This window comes from Scyliorhinus torazame, chromosome 17 (assembly GCF_047496885.1).
Source record: "Scyliorhinus torazame isolate Kashiwa2021f chromosome 17, sScyTor2.1, whole genome shotgun sequence".
In the NCBI taxonomy this organism is placed as follows: domain Eukaryota; kingdom Metazoa; phylum Chordata; class Chondrichthyes; order Carcharhiniformes; family Scyliorhinidae; genus Scyliorhinus; species Scyliorhinus torazame.
In genome coordinates, this window is record NC_092723.1 from 45,871,058 (window position 1) to 45,887,011 (window position 15,954).

A 15,954-nucleotide genomic window follows, 5' to 3' on the forward strand; every position below is an offset into this window, starting at 1 on the left:
ACACCACCTCCGAGGTATCCTGTGTCTCCATTTCGGAGTCGGAGTCCACTGCCTCCATCATCTCGGCGCCCCTATCTCCACGCGGTACTGTAACATGCGGTGCCAGAAGAAGATCATGAGGATGATCCTCCACTGTGTCTGGTCTCTGCGGCTGTAGAAGTGAGCTTGGAGGGGGGAGGGGGGGAGGGGGGGGGGGGAGGGGGGAGGGGGGGCGGGGGGGGGGGGAAGAAAGAGGCGCAAACTGCCAAATCGTCCGATGCCGAGAAAGGCCATGCCCTTGCCATTCTTGCGCCAATGTCCAGGAAAACCATGCCAAGGTGGGTGCGAAATCTATGAACTATTAGGAGCTACCCCAGTCACCGCATGTGGAGTGGTCCTATATGAAAACAAAGAACGAGCCAGTAAATAGACCCGAAAGACTCTTTCTTTAGGCCCCGTTTGAACGTCTGCACTTCGTTACCGCCAACCCATTGGAAGCTGGGTGGTATAGAGCGGTGCGGATATGGCATATGCCGTTCATCTTCATGCACCTCGCAAACTCCTCACTTGTGAAAGGAGTGCCGTTGTCTATGACGAGCACCTCGGGGAGGCCATGCATACTGAAAGACAAACGCATCTTCTTGATCATTGCACAGGACATTGTGCCTACCATCTTATGCACCTCTAGCCATTTAGATTGGTCATAGATTAATTTAAGGAACATGGATCCTTGAAAAGAGCCGGCGAAATCCGCATTCATGCTCGCCCAAGGCCACCCTGGCCATTCCCAGTGATGTAGGGGTGCAGCTGGCGGAAGCTTCTGAAGCTCCTGGCAAATGGAGCAGGTTTGGGCAACCTTCTCAATGTCAGCATCACCAGACATAACTCCGGGTCAACATTTTCATTTTGGTCACACCCGGATGCCCATTCTGCAAGTCCTTTAGTATCTTCTCCTGTCCTGCTCCGACATCCCCGTAATCAAAACGTCATCTAAGAAAACAGCAACTTGTGGCAAACCTCTCAAGATGCCCTCCATGACACGTTGAAAGATAGCGCAGTCAGAGGATATGCCAAAGGGCAACTGTGTATATTCATAGTTACATATGGCCAGGAGGTAGTGTCCAACTCCAACTGTAGGTAGGCGCGACTCATATCTAATTTTGTGAACGGGAGTCCACCTGCAAGCTTCGCGTAGAGATCTTCTATGTGGGGCATTGGATATCGGTCGAGTCGGGAAGCCGTATTCACTAAGTTTATAGTCGCCGCACAAGCGAACTGTGGCATCTGGCTTCATTGCCGGTACAACTGGCGCTGCCCAGCCAGCGAAACGGACAGGCCTGATAATACCCAAGGACTCCAAACGAATGAGCTCCGCATCTACCTTCTCAAGCAAGGCATAAGGCACCGGGTGCACCCGGAAATAGCGCAGCGTGGCTCCTGGTTCAACCTGGATACGGGCAACCCCAAACCGGGCTGGAATACATCTGGGTACCGTCCTAGTACCTCCGTCAACCCTCCAGAACCTGTTTGAAGAATGTGCTGCCACTGGCCGCGTTGTTAATACCGCAAACCAAACGGTCGCGTGACATTTCTGACAAAGTCTCACATAGTCACAGTGCTCCGCAATCCTGCATAGCCTGGATAGAAACTCAGCAAGGGATTCTCCTGGGGTCCTCTCTGTGGTATTAAACCGGTAACGTTGGTTATTGTGGACGGGGTTGGGTTAAAACATTGCCCCACCAAGGTCACAAGTTCATCAAATGTCTTGGTTTCCGGCACAGCTGGGTACGTAAGGCTTCGAATCACCCCAAACGGATGCGGGCCACAGGCGGTGAGCAAAATGACCACCTGGCGGTCATTTTCGGTGATGTTATTCGCCCGGAAATAGTAACGCATCTGCTGTGCATACTCGTTCTAACTTTCCAGCGCAGCATCAAAGACATCCAAATGTAAGGGCAGCACGGTGGTGCAGTGTGTTAGACCTGCTGCCTCACGGCACTGAGGTCCCAGGTTCGATCCCAGCTCTGGGTCACTGTCTGTGTGGAGTTTGCACATTCTCCCAGTGTTTGCGTGGGTTGCGCCCCCACAACCCAAAGATATGCAAGGTAGGGGGATTGAACACACTAAATTGTCCCTTAATTAACAAAAATGAATTGGGTACACCAAATGTCCATAAAGTGGCCTGGCGTAACAGAAATAAAACTTCCAACCTGCATCCAACAAAAATCCAGGGAGATGGCTTTAGCAATGTAGACAGCTATCCACTTTAATCCTCGTCTCTAATTTTGTGAGGGACATGAAGAATCCAGCGCAATTTTGTCGAATCAAAAGAAATAACTTCATTTACAAGTACATATATATACTACAACAACAGCAGCAGCAGTATTCCACCACTGCTCACTCCTCTCTAGCTGGTTCCACCCTGGGCAGCTCTATTTATGCAGGGGACTTTGCTAATGATTTCTCTCTCTTTTCCCCCCCCCCCCCCCCCCACCCCCACTTCCACTGGGGAAGCTCATACTCATTAAAACTTGTGGGATTGCCATTAGTCTCCAGCCAGTAGTAATGAGGCAGGTTATAACATTAACTAACAGAAGTGAAGTGGTATGAGATAAGTGAAGGAACAAAAGAGGTGTGAATGGCAGAATTATGTCATAAGAGCCTAAGAACTAGGAGTAGGAATAGGAAATTCAGCCCCTGGAGCCGGCCCCGCCATTCAATATGACCATGGTTAATCTCATTGCGGCCTCACCTACACTTTGCTGCCACTCCCCAAAACCCTTCATTCCACTGCCAATTGAAAAACATTTTAAGGTCATTGACGAAACAGCTGAAGATGGTTGGGCCTAGGACACTACCCTGAGGAACTCTTGCAGTGATGCCCTGGAGTTGAGATGATTGACCTCCAACCACCACAACCATCTTCCTTTGTACGAGGTATGACATCAGCCAGTGGGGAGTTTTCCCCCTTAATATCATTGACTCCAGTTTAGCTCGGGCTCCTTGATGCCATACCCGGTCAACTGCTGCCTTGATGCCAAGGGCAGTCACTCTCACTTCAGCTCTTTTGTCCCTGCTTGAACCAAGGCTGTCATGAAGTCAGGAGCTGGGTGACCTTGGCAGAACCCAAACTGAGCCTCCATGAGCACGTTATTGCGTCCACTGCACTGTAGGGTAGAGAACTCCACAGATTCACAGCACTTTGAATGAAGTAATTTCTCCTCATTCCTGTTTTAATTCTGCCACCCTGAGCCTAAAACTATGGGGTGGGATTCTCCCAGCCCCGCGTCGGGCCGGAGAATCCCTGCAGCTGCGCCCCGCCACCCTGACGCCGGCACGCATTTCTCCGCGGAGCAGATAATCGGCGCCATTGGCGACGGCACGGTGCCGGTCGCGGGCCGCTCTACGCAGCCAGGCCACCGATTGTCCGGCCCGGATGGGCCGAGCGCCGCCAGCGCCGTCCACATCTCATCGCAGCTGGCGGGAACTCTGCGCGCAGGGTCGGTGGGGGGGGGCTCCGACCCCGGGGTGGCCCTCCGATGGGGCCTGGCACGCAATCGGGGCCCATCGATCGGCGGGCCGGGCTCTCGCTCCCCGGGCCTATTTTCTTACGTGCCAGCCCCTGAACTCCCGCGCCATGTTGCGTCGGGGCCGGCGCATTGAGGGAGGCCACCGTGCTTGTGCGGGTTGGCGCCGGCGCCACTGCGCATGTCCTCGTTGACGGCGGCGCCACTGCGCATGCGCGGATCCTGCAGCACACAGTTTGTGCCGGGATGGGGGGCTGGAGCAGCGTGAACCACTCCAGCGCTGAGCTGGCCCCCTGTAGGGGCCAGAATCGGTACTCCCAGCGGCCCGTTCACGCCGTCGGGAAACGCGATGGCGTGTCCGACAGCATGGACTCTCTGCCGCCGAATGGGAGAATCCCGCACATGGCCTCTCGTTCTAAAATGTCAAAAAGAGGGGAAACATCCTCTCTACATCTACCCTGACAAGTCTCTTTAGGATCTTATATACCTCAATTAGATCGCCTCTCATTTTTCTAAACTCCAGTGAGTATAGGCCTAAACTGCCAATTCCCCTTCATAAGACAAGTCCTTCATCCTTGGAATCAATATTGTGAACCTTCTCTGAACCACCTCTATTGCAGTTACGTCCCTCCTCAAGTAAGGGCACCAAAACTGTGCTCAGTGCTCCAGTTATGTTCGCAATTTTGACTTGTGCATTATGGCTCCTCTTCAATTGTGATAAATTAGAAATTGAGAGGTGCTGCTTCTTCCTCGGTGTTCTTTACACAAATGTAATTAATGAAACCGTCAAAAATAATTTGTCTTTACAAAAACAAATGTGCAAAATATGCCATGGTGAAGCACAATTTTGTGCTAGAACAGCACGTGGGCCGGGATTCTCCGCTATCAGGCGGGGCGTGCCGTACCGGCGCCGAGGAGTGGTGTGAACCACTGCGGCGTCGGGCCGCGCAGAAGGTGCGGAATTCTCTGCACCTTCAGGGGTTGGCGCCACGCTGGCTGGCGCCGGCGGTGTTGGCGCCGCGCCAAACAGCACCGAAGGACCTCCGCCGGCCGGCGCGAGTTGGCGCATGCGCAGGAGCGGCAGCATGTTCTGGCGTGATCCCAGTGCATGCGCAGGGGGGTTCTTCTCCGTGCCGTCCATGATGGACCGTTACAGCGGCCAGCAGGGAGGGAAAGAGTACCCCCATTCACGCCGCCCTCTTCCGATTCTCCGGCCTGGCGGGGGCTTGGAGAATCCTGCCCATGGTGTTTGCAGCCACCGTTGTTAACAAGCTACATCCACAGGCTGTTAACCTAGATGAATGCTATTTAGTTAGACCTGAAAGACAGAAAAGCATGTCAGGTGAAAACAGATGGCCTTTAACGCACTGCAGGAAGCTTTTGTAGATGCACTGAGAATAGTGCAAAGATAAGTCATGATGCAGCACATTGTATGGCTAAGAGGCTCTTTAGAGAGGTGAAACAGAGTCAGTGCATTCAATTAATCTGGATGAATGTGCATCACACAAGAACAATTTTATTTTTCCAATGTCATCTTTAATGTTGAATCTAATGCTAATGGCCAACAAGGCCAGTAGGAAATTATTCTTAATTAAGACCGGACAGCCGCACAGATCTAGGTATATTGTGGTTGCAAACAACAGTGGAATATGTTGTGAGCTCTAAGACTTTAATGAATGAGTTCACTGTGAAGACTTGGGTTCATCGTGTTGCCTCACTAATAGTAGTTTGACAACTATTAATGACATTGATGTGGAATTCCCAAAAGCCATCGGAGGGAGGTGAGGGGATAGAACGCAGCAACGATAGATCGTTAAATTGCATTTTAAATTAAATTCTTTTCAAACTCTATATTGGAATTGGAACACTTCAATATTATTTGTTGTGCTGCAATACTTTTCATTGGAAAATGTTGACAAAGCATGCACATAGCTAACATTGGATTCTCCCACTTACCATGTGCCTTGCAGGAGAGATTTGTGGTTGCTGTGATCTGCATAACAAGACTTTAACCCATGTTCATCAATGGTTAAATGGCCAGTTGGTGATCGTTCTTATTGATTCAGAAAGAAGAGTTCTGTAGGGGCACTTCAAGGCTAAATTGATTTTAAGTTGGCACTTCTGGGAATAGAACCAATCGAGTCCTGACTTTTCTCCAGAACTATGATGATTGATCAGTGATACTCAGACTCATGAGTGGAATTTGCCCTTCTATGATTCTTCTCACTTGGATCCAAATAACCCTGCAAATCATTGTCCTGATGGGGATGGTGGTCTCAACTGGATAAGCAGTAGTTTTCGGCAGTTGAACAGTGGCAGTACTCATAAGCACACTTGTGGATTGTTAAGCTTTGGCTCTGCTTACCTGCACCTAGGTTTTGCACCTGTTATCTTTGCCTTAGTGCACATTGTAAGTTCCTATGGGATGTACACTCAGTATTATGCAAGTTATAACTGTATTTGTGCGGATTTCTCAGTAGTTTTGTTTGAAGAATTTGTTAGCGAGTTCTTTGAGGAAGTAACAAGGAAGTTAGAAAAAGAGAACCAGTGGACATGATTTACTTTTCAAAATATTTCCAGAAGGTCTTTGACAAGGTGCCGCATCGGAGACTGTGAAATAAGTTAAGAGCCCATGGTGTTAAGGGTAAGATGCTGGCATGGATAGAGGACTGACTGACTGGCAGAAGGCAGATGGTGGGGATAAAGGGGTCTTTTTCAGGATGGCAGCTGATGACTAGTGGTGTGCCTCAGGGGCCACAACTTTTCACAATATACATTAATGATCTGGAAGAAGGAACTGAAGGCACTGTTGCTAAATTTGCAGATGATACAAAGATCTGTAGAGGGACAGGTAGTATTGTCCCTGTCGACAAGTGCACAAAGGGCTGCAGAAGGACTTAGACAGGCTAGGAGAGTGGGCAAAGAAGTGGCAGATATAATACAATGTGGAAAAGTGTGAGGTCATGCACTTTGGAAGGAGAAATGGAGGCACAGACTATTTTCTCAATGGGGAGATGCTTAGGAAATTAGAATCACAAAGGGACTTGGGAGTCCTTGTTCACGATTCTCTAAAGGGCAATGTGCAGGTTCAGTTAGCAGTCAGGAAGTCAAATACAATGTTAGCATTCATGTCGAGAGGGCTAGAATTCAAGACCAGTGATGTACTTCTGAGGGGTATATAAGGCTCTGGTCAGACCCCATTTGGAGTATTGTGAGCAGTTTTGGGCCTGTATCTAAGGAAGGATGTGCTGGCCTTGGAAAGGGTCCAGAGGAGGTTCACAAGAATGATCCCTGGAATGAAGAGCTTGTCGTTTGAGGAACGATTGAGGACTGTAGGTCTGTACTCGTTGGAGTTTAGAAATGGGGTTCATCAACATGTGCACCCACACACCACGCCTGCGTTCACAGAGTACAATCTGCCAATGTCTCTAGTCGACAATTATCAGCCACAGGCAACCGTCAGCTCACAGGTAGAATCACTGCAGCGTAACCCTCTGATCAGCCGGTCATGGAACAGTCCAGGCAACACAATGCTGCATGCATAACCTGAACAAAGTTCCAACAGAGCGGCATCAAACTCAGAATGTACTCCCGGGTGGATCACTCTGCTGCAGAAAATCACATCATGAAACAATGGCAGGCGGAAACAGAAATGGACAGAAACACTGTGCGACCCTCAGCAGAATTTGGTCAGATGATGCTGCACCCAGTACTGCTGGAACTGTCATGCCCTCGATTTCTCCAAGCATACACGCTCCATAAGCAAAACCTCAACATGGCACTCACCTTCCATGTCCGCACCGACTCTGAAAAAGCATCATAGCAAAAAAACTCCGTACCTTAGTCCACTCAAAACTTTTTTTCGGGGAAGTAACTCCGTTGAAAAGGAAGCACACTGACAGCACCAATTCACCCTCATCGCCAGTTTAGTAAAGCGAGGGGAGTCTGATGAGTGCCTTAAAAGTCTTTATATTCAGCAAACAACATTAGCCACATATTGCCTGGTACACCTCACTGGGTTCTCGCTCCTTCCTAGCCAGCCCAAACTAGCTAAACTTTTAGTGCCATTAAGCAACCCTGCCCATAGTGGGGGAGCTGGGAATGAGCACAGGGAAACAATCATTCCCAGCTAGAATTGTCCCATGCAAGTTATTACACTTCCACAGTATCTCTTCTAACAGCTGTGGTGTAAAATCAGGGCAAATCCTCACTCCAGACCATATTGATAATGAAAACAATAACTCGCTTTAGTTCATGAATATGCGCAATGATGTGATGACGTAACATGGTCCAAATGATATTTAAATATATGAATTTCATGGATTACATCGAAGTACCCTCACGCGGCACTCCTTCAGTTAAGTTATCAATTCAAGTTAATTACTTTTATTCAATTAAAAACGCAAAAGCACTCCTCTCCAAGTACAGACCATTTACCTTGGGTATGAATTTGATGCTAGGCTTCAGTGCACATGAGCCACTGTGCATTTGAGGATCAACGTAACCATTAACCATAGCCCATTGGCTGCAGTTTGACACTCTTTATCTAAATTAGTGCGCATGTATTCTGACGGAGCCTTGATTCTGGAATTCTGCAAATTTTAATATGTTGCCACCACTTTTATGAGGGTGGAGTGAGTATTCTTCCTGGCTTTTAATGCCTTGGCTTAGAATGCCAAGTGGGTCAGTGTGGACCTGAGTCAAGACTTTTTCTGAGAGTCAATTCTGAATAAAACTTGGCTGGCGGAAATCCCAATCAATCTTTGTAGTCACAACCCACTTGCATTGAATCGGCGAGCTGCCAGAGCTAATCACACTGTTTATAGGCAGCTCACCATTTCAGTGGGTGGAAAATTTCAGCAAGGTAGTTGGTTAACCATTAATCCATAGCAGCACCTTTAAAGTGGAGAGACTGAGTGAGAAATGGAGAAGTAGAGAAATGTTGGTACCACACAATATAATGAGGAGACAAAATAATAGAAACTTTTAAACTCTTTGTTTGGAGGACTGTAAGTGCTTTTGCTATTGCTTCCACCACTAAGGAGGAAATAAAAAGTTTTCATGTTATAATCTTGCCCTCAAATTGTATCAATTCTGGCATCAGCTTAATATTTTGAAAACTCAATTTCTGCCAGAGTGTTAAAAGGAATTCTATTATTTTGCAATTAAATATGGCATTTGTACAAACAGGTTGCTGATGACTCTGTAGCTTTGCTCACCTTAGTTGGGATTTATTTGCCATTGGACGGGGATACTGTGGGAATGGATGCACAAGATGGATAAGTTGGGTTTTTAACATAGAATTTTCAACTTTAAATCTATCAATACCTTCGCATTGTGATCAATGAATGATCATGGTGCATGTTTTTGGGATAGGTTCACCAGATTTGAAAGTAAGACAGTTAGCACAGTTTGTACCTCAGTTTATTTTTGTGTTTATATTGATAACAATCATCATTTTCTCAACACCAGGATAAAATGGAACAAGGTAGGTGTTCCCACACTAGATCTCAACCCACTTTGGATCAATGCATCAATGTGCAGAAACTACGTACAGGTACAGCAATGATCAGGGTGCATGATTGGGTGAAGGACTAATTTTTTGGTGAGGGCAATGATTTCAGATTGAGCAATGGGCTAAAGCAGTTTGGATGATGGGAATTTTCCATGTTAACCGTGGCTCCATTGGCAGGACTCAGAAGGTTGTGAGTCTGAGTCCCACTCCAGATACCGGAGCATAATAATCTAGGCTGATACTCCAGTGCAGAACTGAGGGAATGTTGCACCATCAGAGGTGCCACTGTTTGAATTAAATATTAAATTGAGGACCTGTCTGCCCTCTCGGGCATAAAAGACCTCGGGGCACTATTTTGAACAAGATAGCCAATATTTATCATCTAATCAACATCTCAAATACAGAATATCTGGCCTTTGGGCGAGATTTTATGACCGGTCGCGCTAGCGGGACCCTTCAATCCTGCCGACAGTGTGCCCTCGCTGTGGTGCATTCAACAGGAAACCCCATTAACAGTGGCAGCACCAGAAGATGCTGCTGCTGGCTAATCATGGGCTGCCTCCTGTCACCACAAAACAATCATGGGTTTCTCAGTAAATCCCACCATTTGGCCGCGATTCTCCAGCCTTGTTGCCCTCTCGCTCGAGCGAAATAAGGCCAGTGAATAGCGGAAGAGGCCAAAAACGAGAACTGCGGCAAGTGCCAAACAATTTGCGATTTACGCCTTCCGTCGGCGAAATCAGGGTTTCGCCTTAGCGTGGTGAGAAACCAATTATGACCACTTCATAGATTATTATAGAATTTACAGTGCAGAAGGAGGCCAGTCGGCCCATCGAGTCTGCATCGGCTCTTGGAAAGGGCACCCTACCCAAGGTCAACACCTCCACCCTATCCCCATAACCCAGTAACCCCACCCAACACTAAGGGAAATTTTGGACACTAAGGGCAATTTATCATGACCAATCCACCTAACCTGCACATCTTTCGACTGTGGGAGGAAACCGGAGCACCCGGAGGAAACCCACGCAGACACGGGGAGAATGTGCAGACTCCGCACAGACAGCGACCCAAGCTGGAATCGAACCTGGGACCCTGGAGCTGTGAAGCAATTGTGCTATCCACAATGCTACCGTGCTGCCTAAGTCGTATTTCCATACAATTAGCGAGAGAGACCCCATATCCAACTGTCTCCCATCACTCCGAGGCCTCCCCAGCAAGTGGTCAAGCTGGCTCCGATTCGTACTCTTTTTTTAAAAACGTGAACCCGGTGAAGGGGCTTCTGTGGGGTGCTGAGGAGGTGAATAGCCATCTTTGCTCGCAGGCAAAGTATCCAGGGGCATTGGGCTTGCCACCCCAGTGCTTAGTAGGGGTTGGGGAACCCTCGGCTGGAGGTGGAGGACCCTCCGCAAGAGTGAGCCGCCATGGGAGGGTGGGGGGAGGCGCTGAGGGGCAACTGCACGTGGCACCACCATGCCAACCCCTGCATCATGTGTTCCCATTCCATGCCTGTCTGCTCACCGACCACCCACAATGCCCATTGCCTGCTAAGGCCTCTGGCCGTGCAGCTGAAGGCTATTGCTGATAGGGAATTGCCAATCGTGGTTAAGTGGGCACTTCACATAACCCCAGTGATTCCTGTGGGTGGGCGGGCCATGTAGCATGTGGGAATCATTGCCTAGCATTCCAATCAAACCTTGATGCATGGACACTGTGTCTGATCAGTGGGAGGCAACAGCACACACGCAGCAGCCAACATCCGAACACCCAGGGGATGGGACAGAGCTCCCGCGACATGTCCACGGCTGGATGTTGGGTGAGTGCCACGGGGAGAATGTGATGTCTGGAGAGGTGGGCTAAGGGATCGGAGGTCAGCCCACATTGCGGAAGAAAGTGACAGAGGCATCATACTGGTTGTGCACAAGGGTGATTATTGTGTGTAACAATTCCCCACTCTCCCATTGGTGCTGCCCCCCCCCCCACACCCACCTTCACCCCCTACCCAGCCCGCTCACCTCTTCCCCGTGATCCTCGATGAGCTTGGCACTTTTAGCTCTCCCGCAATGTCTAGGTGTCTCCCCAGGATGCACATCAGAGGTGGAGACAGCCAGCTGCTTCCCACGTCCCGTGGTCTTCAATGCCCCTGGCGGGTGTACACTCTCTGGCCCCGGCTCACTTTTCGGCGCACATGCACAGTGGGCTGCCCTGTCTCTCGTGCTGACTGTGAGACGCGGCCTCATCAGTGGGGTGGAACTCTGGGGAGCTGGTGGCCATCACCACCACTCTTTGGGATGGGTCTGCCTTGGCACTCTTTGCCCCCTCCTCCCGCTCCGTGTCCGTAGAGCCCTGGGATGGAGGGGCTGCTGGTTCGAGCCCTGGCTGCCCCTGCATTTCCTGGCTCTGCCAGCCCTGGTGGTTCTTCATAGTCCGCACCATCATGTTGACACCCTCGGCAATCATCCTCAGTGACTGGGACATGCTCCGCAGTACCTCTGCAGTGCCTCAGCCATTTCCATCTGAGAGTGGGACGTGTCCTGCAGAACCTCATCAAGGTTGGCCAGGTACTGGAACACATCCCCCAGCGAGCCGGACATTCTGCCGAGACACTCCGCTATGGCCGTCACTGACTGCATGATGCCTCGGACCTTCACTCATGTTGCCAACATCGTGCACCAGGCCCTCCATTGCGGTCGCCACCCTAGCAGTGTTGGCCTCGGTGCCACGCATTGCCAGTCCTGCGCCCATAGCCTCTGGGACGCCACCAAGCAGATTTGGACCTGCTGGAGTGCCGCTGACATCTTATCCTGAATGTCCCAGCTGCGCCCTAACGTCTCCATCAGCTCCGGGATGACCTCTTCCACAGGCTCAGCATCAGGCTTGGACCCAGCTGGGTTCTGGGATCCAGCAGACCTCTGACTGCTGTCTCTACATAGAACCTACATAGAATTTACAGTCCATAAGGAGGCCATTTGGCCCATTGAGTCTTCACCGGCTTTTGGAAAGAGCACCTTAATTAAGCCCACACCTCCACCCTATCCCCATAACCCAGTTACCCCACCTAACCTTTGGGCACTAAGGGGCAATTTAGCATGGCCAATCCACCTAATCTGCACATCTTTGGACTGCGGGAGAACTCGGAGGAAACCCACACAGACACAGGACGAATTTACAAATTACAGACAGTCATCCGATGCCGGAATTGAACCCGGGGTCCCTGGAGCTGTGAGGCAGCAGTGCTAACCACTGTGCCACAGTGCCGCACAACGTTTTGCTTGGGGGTTCCTGCCTCCACCTGATGTACATCAGCAGTAGTGTGGTGCTCACCAGATTAAGCCCCAGAAGCCTGACCACTAACATTTCCCACCGAGGTGCATGTATCTGCGCTGGTGGAGGGTGGGTATGACTGCTGTGACATGACTATTATTGTGACATCCTCGGAGCTCTTCCCGAGGTGTTTTCCAGGGAGGCTGGAGAGGGTGCCGCCCTGGATCAGCTGGCATGATCGGTTGGAGGACCTGCGGAAGAAAAGATATGTGGTCAGTGGGAGGGATGGGTCGGTCGGAAAGGCAATAACTCACATTTGACAGGTCCTTTGGTTGGGGTCTGGTGGTGCCTGACCTCTGCGTTGTCCGCCAGCCGCCGGGTTGGTGACCGCTCTCTCCTCGGCCATCCCAGTCACCTTCAGGGCTCCTCGAAGATGGTGAGGATTCTTATGTCCGGCACACCACCGCCAGTCTGGGCCCTCTCCCGCCAAATGTGGGAGAGCTTTACCTGACAAGAGAGGGCATTGTTAGCCACACAAGTGGTTCATAATGATGGGCGGGGATGAAGGGAGGATTGGCGGGGCGAAGGAAGAGGGGGTGGAGGGAGGTTGGGGTTGCATGGAGAATTGGGAGTGGATGCTTGCGTAGGGGTGGGAAGGTCTCGGGGGGAGGGATGGCGGGCATTTGGTGTCTACTCACGCGTGCTGCTTGGTGTAAGTCGTTGACCTTTTTCCTGCACTGGTTGCCAGTCCTCCTGGTCACACTCCCGACACTCACAGCCACTCCCACCTCATCCCAGGCAGCACTGGGTGCCCTGTGACTGACCCTCCAGGACCCTAGGTGGAACAGGACATCTCTCCTGGCCTCCACTGCATCTAGGAGTCTTCCCAGACCTGCTTCCCCGAATCTTGGGGATGGTCTACTGGGTGCCATTGTTGGGAGTTGGCTGGGGTTGATGAGCAAGTGCTGTTTAAGTGCTGCTTGACCTTGTTGGCGGTGGGCTGGTGAGCGCGGTGCTGGCGAATCACTGGTGAGCCTTCATTTGCAGTGAGAAGCCCGTGGGGCCTCGTTAAGTGGACCAATTAATGTTGAACAGCATTGCCGGCCTCGCTGGGCCAAGCGCTAAGAAGTTCGTGGGAGTTCCCGCTCGCGACAACACTTTGAAATCTTTCCGGAGAATCCCTTTATGTTTGTCAGAGCTAATTGTGCGGAAATTACTGCCACTTACAACAGTACACTTCAAAAGTTCTTCATTGGCTTGAAGTGCTTTGGGTGTCCTGTGATTATCAAAGGTGCTACTTCAATGTAGCTCTTTAATGTTCGTCAAACTAAAATTTGGTTTCAGTCTATCATTTTGAACACATCTCTGAACCGTAACCCTAACCTGAACAGAAATCCACAGAGAGTGGCTCTTAAAGATGCATTTGACTTTGATGGCTTTCATTTGATTCAATCCTCTGCAGCATTGCACCTCCAAACTCCATTTTGACTTTGCTAAGTTTGCAGGATACCTCAATATTTGATTTGTTCAGATTTGATAGATTTTCTGACTTCAGCTCGAAATTCCATTCTTTGTGCAGAATCCAATGTTGACTTTACTGTACTAGATTATTAAAGTTACGGATTTGTACATGTATACTGCATGTAATAATAATCTTTATTATTGTCACAAGTAGGCTGACATGAACACTGCAATGAAGTTATTGTGAAAATCCCCTAGTCGCCACACTCCGGTGCCTGTTTGGGTACACTGAGAGAGAATTCAGAATGTCCAATTCACCTAACAAGCACGTTTTTCAGGATTTGTGGGAGGAAACCGGAGCATACGGAGGAAACCCACGCCGACACAGGGAGAACGTGCAGACTCTGCACAGTCAGTGACCCAAGCCGGGAATCGAACCTGGGACCCTAGTGCTGTAAAGCAACAGTGCTAACCACTGTGCTACCGTGCCGCCCATCCAGTCAGAACTCATTAACATTAAAGTAAAAGCTGGTAAAAATTTTATTTGGAAACCGATCTCGCTTCGCTGTTATAGATTATAGATTGTGCCAGATAGTAAAAGTCTGCTTAAACGTTTCTTGTTTTTGGCAATTGGAACTCTTTGGAGCTGACCTAAATTTAACTTTATACTCATAATAGCCTTTCCTTGAGACCGTTAACTTGAGAAAATGGAAATTCATATATACCTGCGAATAGTTGGCAAAAAGGAGGGAAGATCTGCAAACTCTCAAAAACTGGAGAGGCAACAAGGTGAAATGACAGAAAGGGAATGAAATAGATTGTTGCTGTTTGGAAACTAGCAACTCACTTTGATTTTCGCTTCACTGCTACTGGAAAGGAACTCATCCTTGATGATTGGCAAGATGATGATAGTGCATTTTCTCGCCTTATTATTGTCTTGTAACATTTTCCAAGCCATCAGGTTTGGTCAGACGATTATTATATCTTTATAACTGTCATATTCGCCTGACTGGGCTTTACTTTAAACTAGTTGTTAAATAACTAAGCATGTTAATCAGGTATATTATTATATATTTCCTGTATAAACCTGTTAATTAATCCATTTATTCAAATTCTGGTTTGGATTACAAACCCAGACATGGAGTTTCTGATCATTTGACTGTTTTTTTTTTCTCTTCCCTATATGATTCACCTGGAAAGAGCATCACAAATGCAAAAGATAATGGAATTTCATGTCCAAGGTTTTCCAGGTTCAGCACTAGTCGAGTTTCCGAAAACCTTTGAGCTTGTTTGAAATATATGTTTGGCGTTGAGAACTCCAGTTCGCTAGCCGCGTATTTCTCGTCAGCTGGCCATTCACTGCTGGTGGGATTCTATGTTCCCGCTGCTTGTCAATGGGATTTCCCGTTGAAGCCACCCCATGCCGGGAAACCTACGGGCAGGGATGTGCCGTGGGCAAGAAAAGTGAATCTCAATTGCTGGAGTATTCTGATCACTGATTAAAATTGGGAAACTCTCATTTTTAAATTTATGGATCAAATTTCACCAAACTACTGCCCTTAAATATATCAAGGAATTATTTTAAAGCAAACTTTTTTGTAAATTATGTGCCAACACACCCACCCGAGTGCATTGATTCATGGAGATTTTGGCCGGAATTCTCTGGCCATTCACTGGCGGTGGGATTTTCTGGTTCCACTGGCAGAACACCCCCGCCCGCGGGTTTCCCAACATCATGTGGTGGCCTCAATTGGAATTCTCATAGACAGCGGCAGGAGCAGAGTCCTGTCGCCAGTGAACGGTGCGCCACCTCCCGCCGCTGGGAAACACGTGGCTGGGAGGCCGGAGAATCCCGCCTTTTATATTTGTCAATATGGAAATGATTTGAGTGGAAACTTCAGAAAAAGTAGCACTTCTATAGACTATTGCAATCTTGAGTGCAATTTCCACATTGATTGTTGATTGTGTCCAAAGTGAGAACACGACACATTGCAGTCTGAAACTGACTCTGGAGTAAATTATTGACTAGCTATACTGATAAACAATTTTGAAATCCCATGAATCTTCTACATTCTGACACTTTATACACCAATTGTTTGCTTCTTAAGAATTGCCTCAAATCATCTATCCTTCGGGTGGTTTCACAAATTGTTTTTGAGATTTTAAATTATTAAACGACAGGAAAGATTGTTGAAAAAGTAATTTCCATGA

The 15,954-nt window shown here is 48.8% G+C and overlaps 1 protein-coding gene across 3 annotated transcripts in view; it reads left to right on the forward strand.

The window, feature by feature from the left end:
• LOC140393857 (metabotropic glutamate receptor 4-like) overlaps window positions 1-15,954 on the forward strand; it is a 1,771,763-nt gene that overhangs the window by 1,198,985 nt on the left and 556,824 nt on the right. The window lies entirely within an intron of this gene.